Genomic DNA, 22,995 nt, shown 5'->3' on the forward strand with positions numbered 1-22,995 from the left:
TCAGGATACACTTACACAGCCGAAAGCAATTTCTGCTGCGAGCTGCTTTGTGCAGGAGAACTGGCGCACAGTGGTTTTATTGTTGGGCAGCAAATGCTTTTGAGCAAAGCGGGGCAGAAGTGTACAGGCTCACTTTTTGGCAACAGTGGCTTTAGCACGGTTGAGGCGTTCCACCAGAAGATGATCAATGGTGTCTGAACAGCGTGACAGAACAGTACTGATCTCTGAATCATTACGCCTCTCGATAGCAGCCTCTGCAGCACCTTCCACATCCCTGTGTGAGAGACAGTAATATTTTTTGGGGTTCTTTGTCTTAATCATTAACAGTAATGTTTACTTCTGTTCAAAACTTTGAGGTCAGAAAAAAGTATCTTAAGCTCTGCAAGGCTGTGTTTCTTCAATAAAAAATATAGTAAAAACAGCAATATTGTAAAATATTATAACACTTTAAATTACCTTTTCTATTTTAATGTATTATAAAATGCAGTGTATTCCTGTGATGGCAAATCTGAATTCTCAGCAGCCATTACTACAGTCTTTAGTGTCACGTATACTTTTTGGAACAAGCTCTTACCCTACTGCAATGTGAGCTTTGACTTTCTGCTCCGGTGTGACTTTTGACACATATTTCCTGGCTTCATATTTGTTAAGGTGTTTACTGCACACCTCAACAAATGGCTGTGATCAGAGAAAGACGATTATAAATAATTTGCAACTATAATTATAAGAATAATTCACAACAATAATTCAGATCATTAGGACATCAGTTACCAGATAGCCAATAGGAGACTTTTTGCTTTTGGAAAATTTCTCCAGCTCTTCCCAGTCCTCCTTCTCAGCCAGAGCCTTCAACTTCAGCCACCAGAACCTGATAACGAGAAAAACCTTCACTCATGACACTATCCATACATTCATTTTCTATACCACTTATACTCGGCAGGGTCCTGGGTCCTGTGTGTCTTCACATTATATTATTCTTTATTTAGAAACATACCCTATAATGTACAGATATCAGCCACTACATTATAACCATCGACTGGGACATTCAGTGTCAAAGCAACCAAATTTCAGAAACTTCCCCAATTTTTGATTTTGCCAATATTTTCCAGAAGAAAGTATGTTCATATGTAATGTGTTGAAAGCCAAGATATTTAATGTCACAGATTTATATTTACGGAGTAATCCACTCTTCTAATTGTGTCAAATTGGTCAAATGACTTCTGAAAGTTGGCAGCATCATTATATTATTTTCACACAGAGCTCGGTAGGTTTGTTAGTAAAATCTTTTGACTTCAGCAACCTTTGTTGCATTATGCATTTTAGATTTTGAGTGTTAACAAACTTTCCTTTCAGTATTTTCATTTTTAAGGCTCTATATGTTTAAATTCCAGCAATATTGGAATCTCAATATGACTCCAGGAGTAAATTGTTGAATTGTACACATTTTCAATGGTCAAAAATCAAATGGGGTCACTTTGCATTCAGCTGATTCTTTTTTTCTATTAAAGAGGAAGGTCTGACGTTGAAACTAAAATAATGTATCTTGTTTTTCCTATATCAGAATAACTGTGTAGAACATACCTGTTTGAGTGCCATAAATATTCTTTTTCCAAAGTTTGAGTGCCTCTAACTCAGGAAGCATTAATATATCGATGCTGCCATTGTTCTAAAGTCATTTTTTACCCCCCCCCCCCAGCTACACTGGGCATGTGAATGTCAGAACTGGACCATGATGCAATGCAAGAAGTTTGCCTTGTCTGATCTATCACATTTTCTTTAAGACCAGGTGGTTGGCCACTAGCACATGTACCACCTACTTAAAGATTCAAGGCAATGGTTTTTCCTTGATGGCAGAGAATGTTCTTGTTATTCTTGACACTGCCAGTGGGACATTAATCAAATGTTGCTCAAGGTATATTCTTTTATAAAAACCAAATAAAATAACTATAAATCATGTGGGTAAAACTATAAATAGAAGGCACACCTCTTGTTGGGCATCCTGAAGTCTTCGTAAAGTTGTTCAGTGTGTTTGTGCAGCCCCACAAACAGTAGGATGGTCATAGTGTCATGAAGGGAGAATCCCACGAGCTGATCACCCTTCTCTTCCTCTAGCTTCCTCTGAAACTGCAGTAGGCGCATTTCATCTTCTGTTGTCTGAGAGAGGAGAAAAACAAGAATTCCTTTAGATTATTCACAGATGTGATAATGCTCTGGCTACATGGGCAGTGAACTCTGACCCAGGCTGCTAATCTGCCTGTAGCAGAAGAGTCTGTGGTCTTCACCTTGGCAGAAAATTCATTCTTGGCTTTGTAGTACTCATCCACAGCACTTTGTAAATGAGCAATCCGAGCTTCCAGTCTCTGTAATTTCACACACATGCACATTATATTTATTTTCTTACCAAAGCAACTAGCAAAATCATGTTACTAAAAATAACAGAAGAGTATTAAGAAACGAAAGTGGAAGGCAAAGATGTCATGCCTTCAAACCCCAGCCATTGGTGGAAATGGAGCCACCATAATTTGTTGAACCTTTATAGGACTTCTATCAGGGGGAAGACACATGAGGAAGAAAGAACTGGAAACACCAACTTTCTCTTTATAGCTGGCCTTAACATAGAAATTGCCAAGTTCTTCATGATCATCATCTTGATTGAAAAGATCTTTTAGTGTATCCTGCTCCTGATGCTTACAGAACTACAGTACACACACACACACACACACACACACACACACACGCACACGCACACAAAATAAACAAGGTCAATGTTATGCAGTATTATTTTCGTATTACTTATATATTATAGTGTTTATTAATATTTTGCATTAGCTTATATTGTTAGTCTAAGTAGATTTGTTATGTGTAAAAATATTTATATTTAGCTCTATGTTAGTTTTCAATTTTAGTTTAAGTAGGTTTTAGAACTTCAATTTAAACATATTCATTTCAATAGGTTTCCAAGGCAGCCTTTCTAATTTAAGTTATTATATTTATATTTTATTTTATTTCAGCTTTATTTTAATTATAAAAAAGGACTTTCAGTACTTTTAGTTTTACTATAGTTAATGATAACTACACTGAGGCTATAGAGCTGACATGAACTGCTTTGATGAACAACTGTCCTAAATAGACAGCAGTCATTTTTCTGTAAATAGAGCAAAAATCAAAGCCAGTCAGAACAGATTTGATTTACAGGTATCAGCAGAAGGGTTTGGACCAATGAGATTTCTTTGTGGCCATTTGTCACATCATAAATAATGCCTGTGGTTCTCAGGTCTGCAGCAGCAGGGTGTGTGTGTTTTCGGGAAGCAGGTGTGTAGCCTCTACCTGTTTGTAGAGGCTCAGAGCCACAGCTTGGTTCCTCAACATCATGAAGAAGTCTCCTCTGTTCAGCTCATTCTTCAGGTACATGACCACTGTGTACACTAGCAGACAAGAGGTAAAACCATCTCCAGTGATTCGGGATATTATTAAAGGTTGTACCTGTAACAGGGTGTGTGCTTCTAATACTTTTGAAATTTTGATTAAATGTAAGGATGAAGTACAAAAGTGTTTGGCTGGGTTTTTATTTAAAAAAGAAGTAGCATGATTTCCATAAAAATTTTAAGCAGTACAGCTGTTTTAAGCATGTTTCTTGAGCACCAAATCAGCATATCAGAATGATTTCTGTGGGATCATGAGACAATGAAGACTGGAGTAATGATGCTGAAAATTGCATCACAGGAATATACAGTATTATAGTAGTGTATCTACAAAAAATGATTCCTACATGTAGGTAGGCTGCTCATGTGTTTTGAAACCTGTATGTGAATGTGTGTGTACCAAGGTCTTTGTCTCCACTCTCAATGGCTTTACTTAAAGCCAAAGGGCTTTTCTTAATTTTTAACAGCAGTGGGACCTGCTCACCAGAGCGAGGCTCAAACTCCAACAACTGAAAGAGAGAGAGACCATCACAAACTGACTTACAACCCATTACATCAGCGGTCCCTAGATTGTTTTTAGAATGTAGCCTGAGTGCCCCTGTGTACCTTAATGGCGAGCTCTGTGCGTCCACTCTCATATGCTTTAGTGGCGATTTCAGAATAAGAGATTCCAGCAGCATCAGCAAGCTTCACACTCACAGCTTTTGCTATGACTTCATCTGATCCTTCCTTGTGCTGGACCTACAAAAGCACACACAAAGAAAATCTTTTATCGGGGTTCACTGATGGGCATTTCACTTATAAGCTTTGTTATGCTACATCCGAACCTCTCAAACTGAATGAAACATCTTCACAAGTTTTAGCAAATGCAATGAAACATATTTGCACTTGCCAATGTGCTCTGATTCTGTAAACAACATCAGTACACCCTTGATGTCTGTGGTTTCATAAACCTAATAATGAATGGAAAAATACAAATTTTAAAATAAACAGGGACACAAAATCAGCATAAAAGTTCTATAAGAGTTAAACATTCAAAACTTTGGAGTTTGTAAGATTTTCGAAAGAAGCTTACCAAGACAGGATTTATTTGATCCAAAATACAGTAAAAAAAAAAAAGAAAAAAAGAAAACTGTAATCTAGTGAAATATTAAAATTAGATTTTTCTATTTTACTATGTTTTAGAACGTAATTTATTTCTGCAATGGCAAAGTGGAATTATGAATAGGATGTTCAAAAGAACAATATGAAAAATTTAAAAGTCTTTCCTGTCAGTTTTGAAAAAATTTAATGCAACTTTGATTAATAAAAGTTGTAAAAACAACAAAATGTTTAAATATATCTATATATTTTATAGTTTTTATTTATTAATGTAAACATCAGAACTTGTTTTTAAAATGTTCAACAACATTCATATTTGTAGACATTTTAACCTTACAAGTGTAGTAAATAAGTACACACACAGACACACACACACACACACACACACACACACACACACACACACACACACACACACACACACACACACACACACACACACACACACGTTTACTTAGCTATCTAAATGGGGACATTACATAGACTTCTATAGTATTTATATACAGATAGTTATACACTTTTTAACCTAAACACAACCCTACACCTAACCCTCACAGAAAACTTTCAGCATTCTTTCAGCAATTTAAAAAAAAAAAAGTTTACTTAATTTTTTCCCCCCGGTTTACAAATGAGAATGTCTCCAAAAGGAGCTTTTTGTAGATTTTGTCAGGTTTTGCTAACTTTTGGATACAAATTTGACAACAAAATATGGTTAAGTAGGTACACACACACACACACACACACACACACACACACACACACACACACACACACACACACACACACACACACACACACACACACACACAGACCTTGTAGCAGGCTCAGTGTTTGAGTACTCGGCTCACTCCCTGATATTCTGGAGTCTTAAACTAGCGGCAAACCTCAATAGCCAGCGGATAGAGTTTACGATACACCAGTCTGAAACAGAGAGTGCCATAGACTGAGATGAATAATCTGTTTTGTCACACTTAGTTTAAGACATTAACAATTTCAAAGGAAATGATCAAAAAACTATTTTCTGCAATGCATACAGAGAAATGTGCACGAAATTAAACCCTCTTATGGTCTCACCTGTCGATGAGCACCTGTACGGTCATCTGTTTGAACTGAGTGTGGGAAAGTGGAATGCCGACGGTATAATCTCGGACTGCATTTAACACCCGCAGGTCTCTACACATACTGACAAACTGCTCTGGAGGAAAATTACTCAAAAAGCACTTCCCAAATGAGGCCGCCTGCAGAGAGAACAATCGAGCAAGAAAGAATCTACTGTATAAACCCATGTTTATTTTCATTCCTTCTGTAAATGAAAAGTCTCTCTTACTGCAACATTCAGCCTGTGTGGCTCACCCTCAAAAGTTTTATCTGTGTCTCAGGTTCATGTTCATGTCCGGCGGCCTCCACACACTGCCTCACAGCCTCGCTCAGCAAACTCTGCTCTTTAATCTCTCTCAGATACTCATCTGCCTTCTGACTCTCTTTCTGCAAATATTTTCACACACAAAAGCCATTAGACATAATATACAAGAAAAAAAAAATACTATGGAAGTCAATGGCTACCGACAACTGTTTAGTTACCCACATTCTTCAAAATATTATATATTTTTTTGTATTCAACAGAAGAAGAACCTCATATAGTTTAAGCATACATTCAAACATACAGTAAAGTATGCAATTTTCAACAATAGCTGTAATTGTAGATCTATGGCCATTTTTATTTATTACATTTCAAGTTTTAATACGTCAAGTTTTAATAATGTGTATCTGACAGAGTAAATGTGTCTTACCTCATATTCTTTATGTGCCTCTAGCAGTAGTGCTCCAGGAGCCATGGAGGCAATTTTAAAGATCTCCTCGCATGCACCTGCAGAGCATCATGGAAAAATCAAATCACTTGTGGGCTTTCTATATACATTAACATTCAAATGTTCGGGGTCAGTAAGATTTGGTTTTAGCTCTTAAACAAAATTTGTCCTTCTATTCAGCAAGGATGCATTCAATCAAAAGTAACAGTAAAGTCCCTTTATAATGCTACAAAAATGATTTCCATTTCAAATAAATGCTGTTTATTTGAACTTTCTATAAAGCATGAAAAAGAGCACAGTTTTCACGAAAATATTCAGCAGCACAACTGCTTTCAACATTAATAGTAATAAGAAATATGTGGCACTGCCATCACAGAAATAAATTACATTTTAATACTATAAAAACATCTAATGGACCCCACACTTTTGAAAGGTAGTGTAAAATTTTCTTAATATACACCTGGGACCTCTTGCAGCAGCTCATGGTGTGTTCCACTGATGATCCGGACCCCGTCCAGTTCTGGCACCAGAACGGAGTCATCCTCCAGATGGTATTGAATTGTTTCTTTACACTCTCCCACCACTAGAAGAAGGCCATCCCACATTACCACAGCCGATGGCTGCTGACTCTTGGGCCTGCGGCACCTGCAGGAAAAAAATAAATATTAAAAACTTGTCCTCAAAACTAAATGTCAGAGAAAACACAGCATACACCAAATATATATGAATCATGCAAACTGTAAAATGGTGTCATACCAGGCCATCTGTTTCGGGGTACTTTTGATTTTGGTGTCAACCTCACTGAGTTTCTCCTGCACAAGAAAACATTCATCTTATGCTGATTTGTTGTGCAAAATTATTAAGGCTGTAATTAAGGCTTAAAACAGAGCAATTAATGAACTATTTAACTAATCAATTAAAGTGGATAGAGTAATGAACTGTTGGAAAAACAATCGCTTATACCACTTACAGCAAGTTTCTACAAATGTAACCAAAATAAACAGGCTAATAAAATACAAGGTGACATTGCTGGTTTTCACTTACTTGTAGGTTTGACGTGCCCATCCGCACATGGCCAGAGTCAGTGAGGAGTACCAGATACTTATAACTGAATGAGACACACATGTGAACTACACTGGACGCTTGTGGAGAGAGACCTGGGGGAGTCTGATGCACACACACACACACACACACACACACACACATGAACAATCATTATTTAGCAGGTGCTTTCTTATCCACATTGGCTGTTTATACACTTTTTTGACAGCTAGGTCTGGTACATCTGTGTCATCATCATGAGTTTCAAAATACACATAATGTGTATTTGGGACAAAAAGACTGGTAGCATTTATGAGGTAATAAAACACTGAAAATATCTGAATATCTGTGTAGTTTGAGTCTGTGTGAGTGGTCTTTACCACAGGTGTGCAAGCTGTATTGTCTAAGACGAACAGGTGAGATCCATGGGCCACTAGCACTTTACTTTGCCTATCCCGATTCAGGACTGCCCAGCATGAGGGTGCCCCCTGTAGACCTGAAATAAAAAAATGACCATTTAGGGTTAGAAACATCAAACTTTAATAAATGCATCTCACTTACAGTTTATCTTTTAGAATACTGTGGAATTATGTATTCTTATAACACCATAAAGAATGCATATTTTACCTGGAACCTCAGGTAAACGCCTCAATTTTATGTCATCAATGTTTGTGGCCAAAGTGAATCGCAAGGCACCTGTCAATATGGCAACACCTGTCCCATACGGTGATTGGAAAATCTTGGTCTCCAGCACCTGACTCTGAGAAACTTCCTGTGAAAGAATCAATGCTATGTTTTAGCTACAAATCAAGAATCACTGCTTTGAAAGCAGGCTATAGAATCACATATACATCCTTTTAAAGGGGTCATATGAAGCAATTTTCAAGTTTCCCTTTCTCTTTGAAGTGTTAAAAGCTATTAGTGCATATATAAGATCCCTAAAGTTGCAAAGACTAAAGTCTCAAACCCAAAAAGATATTCTTTATAAAAGTTAAGACCTGTCCGTGCCCTGCTAAAATGCCTCGTTTAAACATGCCCCCACATCTACATCACTGTGTGGGAAGATTTGCTGGCACAGCCCAAATGTTCATGCAAAGAAAGAATGCGCAACTTTTATTCTCGCTGTAGTGTTGTTGCCGCCGCCGCCATGTGACAGAGATGCTGTGTGATTTGTTGTGAAAGCAAATCACAAATGCAGACATGGTTTTATGTTTATGCGGCACGATTTGCAATGCAACGCACAAAAAGTCATTATAATCATTAATTATGTCCCCACTGGATGCAACAAATGACTCGACATCACAGTATGTTAAGACGCATAACATTTCCGTCACACGCTTGAGGTATTCCGCCAATCACAATGCACTGGATAGTTGGCCAATCAGCGCACACCTCGCTTTTCAGACCGATGAGTTTTGTAAAAATCAACACGTTTCAGAAAGGCGGGGCATAGTGGAGAAACAATAATGTACAGTATGTGAAAATAATTTTGTTTTTTGAACCTTAAACCTAATAGACACATTACACCAAATACACAAAATAATGTTCTTTTTAGCAATGTCATATAACCCCTTTAAAACCATGTGCTTTCTCACATTGCCCATGCTGAAGTGTCTCTTGAAGCCACCCAAGAGATCGTAGACAAGCACAGTGCCATCCTCCTGAACACACAGTAGGTCATCAGACACCGTCCAACCCAGCTGCTTCACCACTCCACTCCTTCACTGAAGCAGACAAAGAGAGAGGTCACTATACAGCATTTTTGTTTACAAAAGTATTCCAAAAGTACAGCATTATTTAATAACTAATTGTCAATTCTAGAGCTGCACGATTTTGAGACAAAATCTAATTGCTATAAAAATGGCAATTTATGATGTTATAAAAAAATTGTTTTGCCAAAATGTATGTTTATTTATATATCAATACAACAACAAAAAAGAGCATAATAATTATCATGACTATTTATTAAAATGTAAATATTAAAATTGCTAAATAAAAACAAAATAAGAAACATCACTATTGTAACTTCACTGTAAAATAAATAAATATTTTTAAACCATTTTATTTCACAGTACAAGTATACATTTTCTTTTAATCATCTAACCTTTATTTTGAAAAAAAAAAAAAAAAGATAAAAAAAAAAAAACATGATTCTCAGTACAAGTATGGGAGGATGGTTGGGGCATTTTGCATTACCAAATGCATGTTATAAGCAACACAAACTCTATACAACAGATGCATAGATGAGTTAATGTTGAGCAGCATTTACTGCAAACCAAGCTACTCTAAGACACAGCAAATGCCGCCGGATCACAAGCAACTACTATATAAGAACACAGTGCCATGCATATTCATTCAACTAAATGGCCTTTGTGATTTGATAATCGCACTAAGCCATATCGCAATTTCACATTTATTTTGATTAATCGGGCAGCCCTGCTGTGCAGCTGTGTGTTCTTACTGGAAAGCTGGCCAGAGGCAGTCCTGAGGAAGAGAAGATCTCTAACTGAGGTCTGGCACTGGGAGAGCGTTGGTTATATGCCTTCAGGAGAGCTGATAGAGAAAGAAGTATCATCATCTTTGTACTCCACAAAACTGTACTCTGATATAATCTTACGCAACAACATTATGAAACAAAACTCACCAATGGGACCCCCATATGGAGCTGCAGCAACCAGACAGTCTCTCAGGCCATCTTTCAGATTCCAGCCCATCTCATACAATTCAATCTTTCTGTTTCAAGAAAAAAGAACGGCGATTATAAAGTTGGTACAAGCATAACCATTCCTAGTATGACTGCTCTGCTGTACAGCATACTGTAAAAGTCAGGTTAATACCTTAATACCCTAGATAGACATAACCTATGCTTCCCTCAATGGACCCAGCAATTCTGTTTTGTACTCTATAGACGACATTTGTTTTTAGCAAATTTCTTAGATCTTACATGTCTCATTGTTAATGTACTTTAAAATGGAATTCTTGGTGTTTTTAAGGATATGTTTAGGGTTTGGCAATGTGGAAACATTCTTGGTTTTTAAAATCAGCTGGCATAACATGACAAAAACATTTGAAAAGTGGAGCAGCAGGTATATTGTTTTGTAATTATGGATATAATAACGTGATTATATTTTTATGTTGCTCCTTACAAAGAAATGGTTTTGGAAAATGTCAGAGCAGACAAAATAAACCAGCCAGTGTACAGTATTCCATTTCCTATGAAACAAGTTAAACTATTTTTGGGTTAGTTCACACAAAAATGAAAATTATGTCATTAATGACTCAATCCCTCATGTCATTCCAAACCCGTAAGACTGAATAGTTTTAAACGGTTCGCGTCTCCAATACGCATTAATCCACAAATGACTTAAGCTGTTAACTTTTTAATGTGGCTGACACTCCCTCTGAGCTCAAACAAACCAATATCCCGGAGTAATTCATGTACTCAAACAGTACACTGACTGAACTGCTGTGAAAAGAGAACTGAAGATGAACACCGAGTCGACCCAGATAACGAACGAAAGATTGACTCGTTCTCGAGTCAAGAACCGGTTGCATCAGTTTTTGGATCACCAGTACACTGAACCGAGAACCTTTTCTGTTGGACGCGTCCGATTCGAGAACCGAGGAGCTGATGACACTGCGCATGTGTGATTCAGCGTGAAGCAGACCGACACACAGAGCATCTGAACTGAACTGATTCTTTTGGTGATTGATTCTGAACTGATTCTGTGCTAATGTTATGAGCGCAGGTAAACCGAAGGCTTGAATGAAGGGCAATCATCGCCAATGACGCCATTACGTCGAGCGCAAAAGAACCGGCGATCCATTTTCTTCAACCGGTTTATTGAACGAGTTCACGAACCGGACATCACTACACTGTAGTGTTGTGAACGCACTCACAACAGACCCGGAAGAGAAGACAATGTTGAATAAAGTCGTATTTTTGTTACTTTTGGACCAAAATTTATTTTCGATACTTCAACAAATTCTAACTGACCCTCTGATGTCACATGGTCTACTTTGAAGATGTTTTTCTTACCTTTCTGGACATGGACAGTATACCGTACATACATTTTCAATGGAGGGACAGAAATCTCTCAGACTAAATCTAAAATATCTTAAACTGTGTTCCGAAGATGAACGGAGGTCTTAAGGGTTTGGAACGACATGAGGGTGAGTCAATAATGACATAATTTTTGGGTGAACTAACCCTTTAATACTTTCATTATCAAAATATATATATATATTTTCAAGCTGTTATGTTCACAACTGTGCAGTAAATGAGAAAGTAAGTATATAAGCTAATATATAAACAAATAATTATGTAAGATCTATTATAAAACACATGTTTGAGTTGTGGTTCATGTATGTTTAGTGAACGATAAATATTGAAAAAAATTATGTTACTGCAAATTCATACTTATGTGTAGGCTACACAATGAAAACATTTAAATCAAACCTATAACTCAAAAGGTTTTTAAAAATATTTATTACAAATGTATGCAGATAATTTGCACAAATTAAGCGAGAAGCATATTTGTTCTGTTTTCATTTTCTTGTATTAATGTTTTTTTTTTAAAATGTGATTATAGTTTACATAAAGCAAACTAAGGCATTTGTGGAGAACTTTAGCCTAAACACATTTAGAAACTAGTTGTAAGAAAATTATTGTACTAATAGATTAAGCCTACAGTATTATGAACTTTTCTAGTATACCATAGTTAATTCAGTCAGACTTACAATTAAATCCACCCTACTTGTATTAGGGAAAGAAACAGTTGTGCTGCTTGTTAATTGATTCACTGCTTCTCATGACAGCTGTCACGTGACACCACCGACTAAACATTTAGTTTAAAAGCTACACTTTCTCTGTACATAAACGAGTGAATATGTGCAGGCGGTTGATTTCATACTCGCATATTCCGCACATTTATTAACAGAATGATTAAGCTGTTCTGTTATTTACCTGTAAAATGACTCGCCCAGAGGGTTCCAGTTCGCTGTGACGAACGCCATCCTCTTCTGATGAAACGATGGGAAGTGTTTAAGTTTATAACAATTGTCCAAATTAGCGCCGCATTATGTTTAAATTTTTTATTATGCTGTTTATTTCATTCTTCCTCGCCCATCTCTTCCTCGCCCATCTTCTTCCGACTCTATGATGCTGTTGATCAGAGACCAGCGCCTGTGTTTGGCGCCTTCTAGTGTTTTGGCAAAACAATAATACAACAACACGTTCAAGGGACCTCGATGCTTTTTCCTATTGTTCAAGTAAGATAATGATTATTTTCCTTTTTAAATGTTGTATCTTCAATTAAGCGATCATGTGTAGTTGTTTATTTGCACGTTATTGTCCATTTTGCTGCTGAGGCACGTCATAGAGTGCTCGGTCACGTGGTATACGTTACTTTTCAGCGCGGGTAAATTTCATTTCAGGTTACAAGGTTAAGGCGTTTTCACAGTAGCCTACTCGATTTATAGGCCAGATAGTGATTACAAAGTTTTCGAAGTCCACCGAGCCCCCGAGGAGGACAACATTTCCTCCATTAGCAATTTGCCGCACAATGAAAAAAAAAGACTTACCACATGGTGTCGCTGCTGTCCTACACGTCGCGTCTATGCACAGCGGCAGCGCACCTGATGTGGACACCTGTTGTGTCGCTTCACCCAGGAATGGACAGAAGAATGGCGCAGGTGTGTTGGCGTTTAAAACGAAGGCTGACATGAACATAACATTAGAATCAGTCTGGACTTAGCTGTTGTCTTCTTGTTTTTGTATCTGGATCTCTTTGAAATGCAACCTCATTCAGCTAGAATGCAGCAGGCTGTAATCATTAGTACTTTTTGTGGTGCGAGATAACATGCTGCTGTTGAGCATATTAAAATCGCTCCATTGTTAATATTATAAACGCAGTCCTGCTATTATACCCTGCGGTTTAATATTTAACTGTCATTCAGATGAGAAGACTGGAGTTCTCTTTTTATCAAAGAGCTCAAAACAGTTAGCTGAAGGATAAAAACTTTTATTAACAATGATACATATAAAGTCTAATTTATATTATGTATAATTTCATCAATGAACACACACATATATATATATATATATATATATATATATATATATATATATATATATATATATATAATTTATTTTTTTGCTATAAATTTATTTATTTATTATTATTTAACAGACATAGCCTACCTTGTTATTTCTAGGATACAATTATGTGTGGGAACTCAATAAAAATCTGTGAGTCATTCTTTAAAATTTGCTACATTACAAAAGTGGTGATAATGGCAGAAGACATGACAAAAGAAGAGGAGGAGGAATGGGTCTGGTGAGGAAAATTCATTAATTTTTCTCTCTAGCTAGAGTAAGACAGTTTATGTAGCCTTAATGAGATAAATTATGTCATTATTTATGTTAACAATGCAGAACATGCAAAGTTGCACCTACATAATTGTGCTTATTCAAAAGAATAATATCAGCAACAAATAAATTGACTTTAGTGTGCATTACTCTTCAAGTTTGGGTTCAGTACCCCCCCCCCCCCATGTTTTAAATCATAACGCATACAATGATAAAATGCTAATATAAATAAATAAATAATAAATAAAATAATAACCAAATAAATACATTTCTAATAAATTCAAATAAATGCAACTTTTGAATTTTCTATTCATCAAATAGTCCTGAAAAAGTAGCACCGTTTCCCCAAAAAGAAAAAAAAGAAGCACAAATGATTTCAGCATTGATAACACTGAGAAATGTTTCTTGAGCAAATTAGCATATTAGGATGATTTCTGAAGGATCCTGTGACACTAACGACTGGAGTAATGATGCTGAAAATTCTGCTTCGCCATCACAGAAATATACAAAACTTTAAAATATATTACAGTAGAAAAGAGTTATTTTAAATTGAAAATAATATTTCACTATATAATTGTTAATGTAGATGTTTAAGCCAATAAATTCAGCCTTGATGCAAGAGACTGTTTTGGCTAAATTTGGCTAAAATGATATTTCAGCTGACTTTTTCATAATTCATCTTGAATCGTATACATATTTGTAAGCAGTCTTTCCCGTATTGATATAACCTGGTGAAGGTGTACCTGAGCAGTGTTCAGAGTGTGAGTTAGGGAGGCTGCCAGGCCTGTGCCTCGCTCCAGTACTGGTGCAGTAGATGTTTCTTCACCTCTGTGGCCAGTGATTTAGAGAGCGCGGCAGCTCCAGGGCTTCTGAGGTGGCTGCCATCTTTCTGATCATGCTGATGAAGAGATAAAACCAGACCATCCATCAGCGCCCACACAGCGGCCATTGTCACTCACACACTTACAGCCAGAAAGAGAGAGAGACTTAAAGCTTGTGCAAAAGTGCCTGTTTTTCAAATGTCAGCTGACATGGGCCTTTCTTTTGATTTTAAAAATAACCCCAATCTTCCTCTAAAGTACAAAGAATTTCCTTTAATGTTTAAGGGACAAACCTGAAATAAAAATTCCAAGTTCAGTATAGTAAAGCTCAATTGACAGCATTTGTGGCATAATGTTGATTACTATCCCTTCCAGTTAAAAATTGACTGCCAGTTATAATCTTTACTCATTTACTCAGTTACACTTTATTTTTTATTTAATTTTTATTTATTTAAATTTATTTAAATTTTTTTTTTTTTTTATAAAAAAATCTGGATTACAGTGAGGTGCTTACAATGGAAACATAAATGTTGTAAATACTCAATAACTCAATACATTTCAATAACTCAGTGATTTCAATATTTCAGTATAACCAGAAGACGATAAGTGTTAACAAGATTTATATAAATTTTTACATCACCGTGCCATAAACCCTAAAATCCTAAAAAGACTATAAAAATGGTCCTGTATGAGCCATATAAGCAAAAAAAAAAAGAAAAAGAACAATAAGTTGTATTTTTATAGTAGACGTAGGAAAACAAGGAATGCACTTTTTTTTTTTAAATCAACATTATTGTGGTGTAACGAGTTTAGCTAGTATTGAGCTTGAAATAATATTATCTGACAGTCCTGATTTGAGACCATGATTTCTCCAGAAAAGAATACTCTCTCTCCTGCACATTGTAAAATATATATAAAATATAACTCTCAAATATACAGTAGCCTTAAAAGTGTTTAGAAAAAAAAGAAAAAAGTACATATACTGTTCAAAAGTTTGGGATTGGTAAGATTTTTACAAATGTTTTTTTCCATGAGGAAAAGTCTCTTATGTTCATCAAAACTGCATGTATTTGATTAAAAGTACAGCAAAAACTGTACTTTTTTGAAATACTATTACATTATTTTAATATATTTAAAAATGTTTCCCTGCATTTTCAGCAGCCATTACCCCAAACTTTTCTGCAGTAGTGTATAAAAAACATATCAAACCAAGTGGCATCTGCAAACAAATGATATCCATCTCCTCCTGTGCAGCATAGATGCATAGATAAATTACATACTACAAGAGTGTAAATGATGCAAAAGGTGATTTGCAACAGTGAATATCCATTTCCCAGCATGCATCAGACATTTGCCGGGACTGTTTTCATTTAATACCAAATCAGCCTACAGCCAGAGAAGAAGATTTAAGTCATTTCCGCCGTAAAATGCTTCCTCATTAAGCAGCATCTCATCGCGTGTGTAATCATTAGTCCTCGATACAATGTGCTCAGATTAAGGGAGTGCTGGGGTCATTTTTAAGCAGCACTTTAGCAGCCGTTAGGAAGTCTGACATCATGATAGGGGCACTTCCCTCTCCATTCGTAACACTATCTCCCCCATTAGGCAGCAGGGCAGTGGAGGGGCAGCAGTATACGAGCAAGGGGCAAGAGGGGAGCGTGTGTGTTTGTATGGCCTGTCTGGGTGGGTGGGTGTGGGCTGTTGGCTTTTAAGGTGTCAGTGGAAAAATTTATAACACACCATAGAGAGGCTTTAGTAGCACTTGCTGGCCGCACTCACTCAATAGAAATCCGATTAGTGGGAAAAAGGCCCGTCAGTTATCCGAGTTTGGAGAAGCAACGCAGTTTGGCATCAGACCACCTGGACTGGAAATGAGGGGTGGAGTCTTGGGAAAGATCTCCCTGCAGAGTCATTACTCAGAAAGTCATAAGGCTCAGGTGTCTGTGTTAGGGACGTGTGTGATGGTGCAGTGCATGGGCTTGAAAACACACACACACACACACACACACACACACACACACACACACACACACACACACACACACACACACACACACACACACACACGCACAGGGATGGACTAAGACGAAAAACCAGCCTGGGACTTTTGTCTAATACAAACTATTGATTAATGTATTATCTTGTTTGTAAAAAGCGATTTTCATATGCGTTTTGATACATATGGAAATCATATACCATATTTTGATATCTATAGCCAATTTATGCAAATGTGATAAATACATCTGACACAATAAACAATACATTTCTATTGACTTTAAAAGATTAGATCAGGGCTAATTTAATTGTAATGTACACCTGCCTAACATAACATGCATGTATAGTAGGACCATATTATACAGTCTAACAAGAAATTCAAGGGGACCTACTACCACAACTTAAATGTTTTGAATAAAAATGCAAATTTATTAAATAAACTTTGTCTTAGTTAAACATTACAAACATTATTTTGACAAGCTATTTTGACATTATTATGATGATAATTACAATATTGTATTATTGTGTGTTATTTAGACTCAAATCTTTATTTTGATAATTATAAAAAAAATAATAAGTTGTAGTAACTTTATGGAATTATCTTAAAATTGGGCAGTGGATTTTTAGTTCCCAGGACGCTTTGCATAGGACTAGATAAGGAGAGTGAAAAAGGAAAGACCTGTTAATGACCTTTTAATTTTAATGCTGTTTTATTTTTCTCGGACTCAGTGTACTTTGTTGGTTGAACATAATTTCATTAGAAATTGTGATAATCGAAAGAGACTGAAGCAAACTTTTGCATTTTCTTGTTCTCAAAAAAAGAAAAAAATGTTGCCTCAGATTTTTAGAGTTATGACAACTTCTAATGAAATTTTTTTGTTGTTGCACAATATATATATATATATATATTTGGAGTGTAGTGTATTTACATTGATTTATACATTGCAGGGCACTAGAATAATAATTATTGATGTAATCCAAAGTATATGACTTTACATTTTAATTAAACTTGATACATTTTAATGTGAGAGGAATAATTATAACTAGTTGAACTTTTCACAACTTGTAATTACAAGATGTTGAAGTTAATATTGTTTAATATTGTTTATTTATTTTTACATGAGCCCCTGGTGAAAACCCCTCGTTTAGGTGGTTATTAGGATTCTGCAATCCGATCAGACTCATTATAGAGACTCTGGATGATACGTCACAAATGAAAGTGGAGCAAAAACATGTATAAAAGTGGAGAGAAGTGGATAAAAGCATGTAACCTGTCAAAAGAAGTGAGCTTATTTTTATTTGAAAATGGAAAAGCTGTGGGTGATACCTTCATACAATTCTATGAGTTCACCAAAAAGGTTTGGCACACTCTGAAGACATAATAAAAAGGATCAAAATTTGATTTGCTTTATATAAAGCGCATATTATTGTGGTCCAGACACTGATAAGACATGGTCTTGCTGAAAGGCTTTAAACTAAATAGAGAGAATGTCTGAACTCTCCAGATCACACTGGTTGGAAGGAAGAGATGATGTTATAAAGGTTTACCATTTCAGCCTTTAGTACTTCATCGACAAGTAGAAATCAATTGTTGGTGATTGACTAATCCCAAGCCTTTTGAAGATCTTTGCCTCATCCGTCGATTTCTCAATGTCAAACCTCATCTTGCCTCATCTTGCAAATCATCTCTTTCTCATGGTTAATTCACAGGTTTCTCATTTGATATTCAAACATTTCAGGTCACTTAATCACCCAAATCATTTTCAGTCGGGTGTTCTAACCAAACTACATCCCTGTTTTCCATTCCAAGAGGATGTACAGCGGGGACAGGGAAGCTTTGAAATGTAAATCTCACCAGGGGTGCGTTCTCCGATAACGTTGTCTCTTAGCGTGCTACGAATACTCAAAAGGTACACCTTAACTACAGGTATACCTTTGCTACGTGTGTTCTCCGAACTATACCTTTGGATGTTGCTTAAGGTAAACCTTCTTAAGTTCGACCTTAGCAGTTGCTGTCCATGGTGGAGGTGCTGAATAGGTTGATATCGACGCCTCGATGATCGATTGTGCGCTCTTTCCTTCACAGTGGTATAGGTAAAGTATTGAGAAAACAATATTCTTTATAAAGAAGCATTTTAGAAATAGTACAAACTGCATTTATCGGGGCTTATTGAAATAAGTACATGCAGAAATAAATACGAGTATGTGTTTATAATTTAGCAAGTGTACAATCCCAAACCCTCACGGCCATAAGTGTGTTAATGTTCTCCACAACGTATGCTGATTATCCACCAGCCGTATCACATTATTGGCGTAAATCGCTCATTTGTGTAATTGGATGATTTCCTCAATAAAAGCGCAAGCATGAGAGACATACCGACATTCACTATGTGGGGGAAAAAAGTCCGCAAAAAGAGATCGCCCAGCCACACTGAGGTCTTACTCAGCCCATATCCATCCCCAACAACCTCCAGAAAACTCCACCACGGCATAAAAACGAAGAGCCGCCAGCAGCTGAATTTCGGGGCTGAGGGGGTAGCTCCGTCGAGCTCCGTGCTGCTTCTCTTATAAAGTAGTTGACAAACTCTAACTGGCTCCGCGGACGCCGCCGTCTTTGATTTAAAACAAGTACTTGCTGTCTCGCTGCCATAGCTATAAAGTTTGTGTAAACTCATCTTTCTTTATATAGACTCCTAAGCCTTTTCTGTCAAATGGTTCGCCAGCTGATGTGCCTTAGGATAGTAATTAAAAAAGCTAACAACCATTAGTGTATGGAAACTTTATTAATGAAAACACTTCCATACACTGGGTGTAGGCTATAACAACTTAAGTATTTTATGTGTATAATTTTAAAGTAAAGTAAAAATGTAATTTTAATACTAAATCAGATTTTATATTAAATGTTCATATCAAATTTTCTATGTGTAATTAAACTGCGATGTAAAAAATCTTTTTGCGTAGTGGTGGCCACTAGCGGTATGAACCGTCAGCAGCGATAAGGTATAGCTAAGAGCGCTCCAGACCAACCTTACGAACGCATGACTTGCAGAAGGTATACTTAACTAAGTAGGTTTCGGAAACCACGTATTAACGATAAGGTACTTCTTAAGGTTCAACTTAAGAACGACGTAGCGTTAAGGTAGTTTCGGAGAACGCACCCCAGATCTCCTTTCGGAGGCTTTTTAATTAAAACAATGTACCTTATTTACCCTGGATCTGGAGGATATTCTCAGCTCTGAAAAACAGAGCTCATTCGTACACTTCAGAAAAGATTCAATACATAATTGGTGTTATACTGTATAGTTATTTTCTAAAATACATAGTCTTATCAAACGCTGTTTAGTTGAAGAGGCGAGAACGCATCTCTGCATTAAGATATTTTATCCGGGGGTGGCTTTTTATCTATAATTAATATTTCGAAAGAACATGTTATATGTCATCCTCACACTTAATTAATGAATTTGAAGTGATTATTCAAACAGAAGTGAACTTTTTATGAATTCTGTTACCTTTTCAGTTAGTTAGTTTTGTTTGACCTCTCTTTCCAATTCTGAACAAAGAAAATGTCAATCACTGGTCTACACAAGTGGATGTCCTTGAAAACACATCGGCTGGAAGAAAAGCCCACTGATTTTGGGGAAGTCTGGAAAACAATAATTCTGGAAAGAATCCATAGAAAGGTTACTGTCATAAAATAACACTTTCATGTCATTCCAAACCTGTATGATTTTTGTTTCCTTTCCCATGGAACACTACATTTTAGCATGTTCTCCAAATCTGGCTTACATTAATATGACACATAAAGATTGTCACACCAGTTTTGACATCAGTAATGCTAAATGACATGAATATCCTTCTTCCTTTTGTGTTAAATGAAAAATAGAAAAGTTATCAATTTGGAATGATGTAATTTTGGGTGAAATATCCATTTAATTGCCCAGCCTGACCTTAAAATGAGTCAACAAATGCGTTCATCAAGGCAATTGTTTTGAGAGCTATTTGGTTGAGCACTTCAGTATATAAATAACCGTTCATGCTAATGACTGTGTGATTTTCTCACTTATAATTACAGTTTAATGTGATTATTGTTCCTGTAACCTTTGAGGTCAATTAACTTGCAACAAGTTTATAATGGGCTGAATTCACTTAAAGAAAAATTCCCTATTGCAATTATACAAAATAGTCATATACCTAAATAATAAAAAAGTTACTATTAGATTTTATTTAAAATTTATTTATTCATAACGCCATTAAGGTCCTATATAAATAGCAATTTCAAATGATGGTTCTTAATGGAACTTTTCTTAAGAGTGTATGCACTTTATGATAATATGGTAATAATAAAAAATAAATATTTATATATAATAACTTTTGTCATTTGATATGATTAACAATTCTGGTATATTTGTCCGTTGCTTGATGTCCTATGTAAAATCAACAAAAGTTATAGTAGGACGTTTGTCAGCATGACTGTGATTCATATTCAATAGACATGTTGCTGAATAGGTAAGAAAAAAAAGATAATGATTTATCACCTTAAAGAAAATGTTTTGTATGGAGCTACAGTAACTTTTTTTTTTTTTTATAGCATGGAGGACCTGCTGTGGATAGTATATGTGTCAGAATTATTAGCAATGATGGCTTGGGTTATTTTATGTATTCTAGGTAATATTTTCTTTTACTTTAATTTAAAATGTTTCAAATGGACTAAAGATCCAGAATAATATTTTGTGGTGTTTCATTCTAACAGAGACTTCCTTCAATGTAATGCACGTATAAGGAGGTAATTGATTTACTAACAAGAAAATGTCATGTATTCATCTTTCATCATTTAGGTCCTGTCTTTCCTGTCTATTTAACACATATGAGACAGCAAACACCTGCATCCTGCCCATCTATTGTGCTGCTTGAGATTCATCCTTGTAATGAATGAATCTCTAAGGCTTAATAAGACACATGTGTAGACTAATACCATTATCTGAGTTTCCCAGTGCGTAAATAAGGAAATATTGATTATCTCTACCACCAGAGTTTGAAATACCTTTTCAGACTCAAGCTCACATGCATGTACAATATTTTACAACAGGGCCATTTTCTTTGAGGAGGGTCCTCCAAAAACGTCAGATGAGAAAAATACATTAGAAAACAAATTATACAGAAAATACATTTATGCAATTGACAGATGCTTTTATCCAAAACATCTTACAGTGCATTCAGGCTATATATTATTATACATTTTTTATCAGTATGTGTGTTCCCTGGGAATTGAACCTACAACCTTTTGCTCTGCAAACAATGCTCTACCACTGAGCCACAGGAACGTGTACTTCACAAACTATTCTGTGAATGATATTTCTTGCCCTAAAAATATTTCCCTAGGTTTATTTCCATTTAGTGAATCAGACATCTTAAAATATTCATATTTGAAGAAGGAAAGAACACATGGTCTGTGGAAATAATAATATAATAAATTCCTAGTCATTTTGAATGTAAATCTGAGCATGGTCTATTTTACTCAAATCATTTACATAGAGCTATCGGGTGACCCTCATGAAACCTTTCAAGAACAAGTATCATTTCACCCTAAAATCAATATAATATCTTATTTTGTTTGATTTCTGGTGAGAAAAATGTCCAGGGCATGTTTTATTTTATGACATGATATTCATGAGCTGCCTTATTGATTCATGAGAACATCATCAGTAATCAGTTAAGTCACCAACAATGTAAGGAGAAAATAGATTTCCATAAAACTAAGTGTAAACTAATTATCTTTACAGTGTTACAAACAAAACTCTTTTCCTCTAAGGTAATTTAGAAAGAAACTCTGAGCCTTAATTAACAGGCCACAGCACTAATTACTCCTCTGATAGAAGATGACATGTGTGTCATAATTTATCTCATTTTTGTGGGTGTTTATGATGTTATAGTGTAGTGGACCATGACTAACAACTCTGGTGAGAGAACTAATACACTGGAGGCTTTTGTTTTGCAACATGGAAGCATTACTAAACTCCCTGAGTTCATAAACAGCATACCAACAAATCAACCAAACCCACGGCTCTTAAATCCTCAATTCTGCTGTAGTGATAATATGATGATCTAAATGGCAATAACAGAACACAAAACACGTAACATGTTTCTACTTTTTCCAGGGAATATTTGTCCATGGTGACATAGGTTTAAGACTTTTAAATTAAAAATATATATTTTTTAAGTACACAGAAGTACAAATCCACATAGGACTGGCTGCGTCAGTAGTTGGAGGTATAATATGGAGGATGATAATAGATTCTGACAAAGTGAGCAGATGCAGGCACAGAAGGCAGTATGGAGATATGGCAAGATTGCAGAAGTAAAGCCCCAGGCCTTTCCATCGGCATGTTGAGTGTGAGCGACTTTTGGTGTGTATGTCTGTCCACTGAGGATGGACAACC

General features: G+C 36.0%; 1 pseudogene; it reads right to left on the reverse strand.

Annotated features, from left to right (window-relative positions):
- Positions 1-89: 89 nt before the first annotated feature.
- On the reverse strand, positions 90-12,388 carry LOC132152121 (vacuolar protein sorting-associated protein 16 homolog; annotated as a pseudogene).
- Between the last annotated feature and the right edge of the window lie 10,607 nt (positions 12,389-22,995).

This window comes from Carassius carassius, chromosome 10 (genome assembly GCF_963082965.1).
Source record: "Carassius carassius chromosome 10, fCarCar2.1, whole genome shotgun sequence".
In the NCBI taxonomy this organism is placed as follows: domain Eukaryota; kingdom Metazoa; phylum Chordata; class Actinopteri; order Cypriniformes; family Cyprinidae; genus Carassius; species Carassius carassius.